The following is an 889-nucleotide window of genomic DNA, read 5'->3' as shown; positions in this document are numbered from 1 at the left end:
ATGTTACCTGAACTGGAATCCATCTTTAACCTGGTGCTTTTGCATTAGGTGGAGAGAAACCCAGAGGGTCAAAGGATTCCTGCCTTATGCAAAAGATACATAAGTAGGTGGAACAGAGAAAAGTGAGCAGCCATCATGAGGAACCCCTAGCTACCACCTGAGCTGGAACAAGGGCTGTACCAGGGGAAAGGATTGTGCCCGGACCAGGAAGGCTTCCAGTCTGTGAAAGAAATGTATTGAAACATCTCTGAGGGTGAGATCTTATCTATATTCAGTTTCTTATTGGATTAGACATAGACTTCTGTGCTTTTATTTTATTTTGCTTGGTAATTCACTTTGTTCTGTCTGTTACTACTTGGAACCACTTAAATCCTACTTTCTGTATTTAATAAAATCACCTTTTACTTATTAATTAACCCAGATTATGGGCAAACAGCTGTGCATCTTTCTATCAGTGTTATAGAGGGTGAACAATTTATGAGTTTACCCTGTATAAGCTTTATACAAGATAAAATGGATTTATTTGGGTTTAGACTCCATTTGGAGTTGGGCATCTGAGTGTTAAAGACAAGAACACGTCTGTAAGCTGCTTTCAGTTAAGTCTGCAGCTTTGGGGCAAGTAATTCAGACCCTAGCAAGACAGGGTGCTGGGGTCCCGAGCTGGCAGGGAAAGCAGGAGCAGAGGTAGTCTTCGCACATCAGGTGGCAGCTCCCAAGGGGGGTTCTGTGATCCAACCCGTCACACACTTAACCTCCCCCATGCTTCAGCTTCCCATATGTGAAGAGGAGAGAATTGTGTTTGCCTACCAGTTGTAAAGTAAAGAAGGCTCCGGGGGGATATGCTTGCTCTATATAAATATATCAGGGGGATTAACGTTAGGGAGGGAGA

Source organism: Chelonoidis abingdonii, chromosome 3 (genome assembly GCF_003597395.2).
Source record: "Chelonoidis abingdonii isolate Lonesome George chromosome 3, CheloAbing_2.0, whole genome shotgun sequence".
Lineage (NCBI taxonomy): Eukaryota > Metazoa > Chordata > Testudines > Testudinidae > Chelonoidis > Chelonoidis abingdonii.
The sequence above is the reverse complement of the archived record's forward strand: the minus strand, read 5'-3'. Positions refer to the sequence as shown.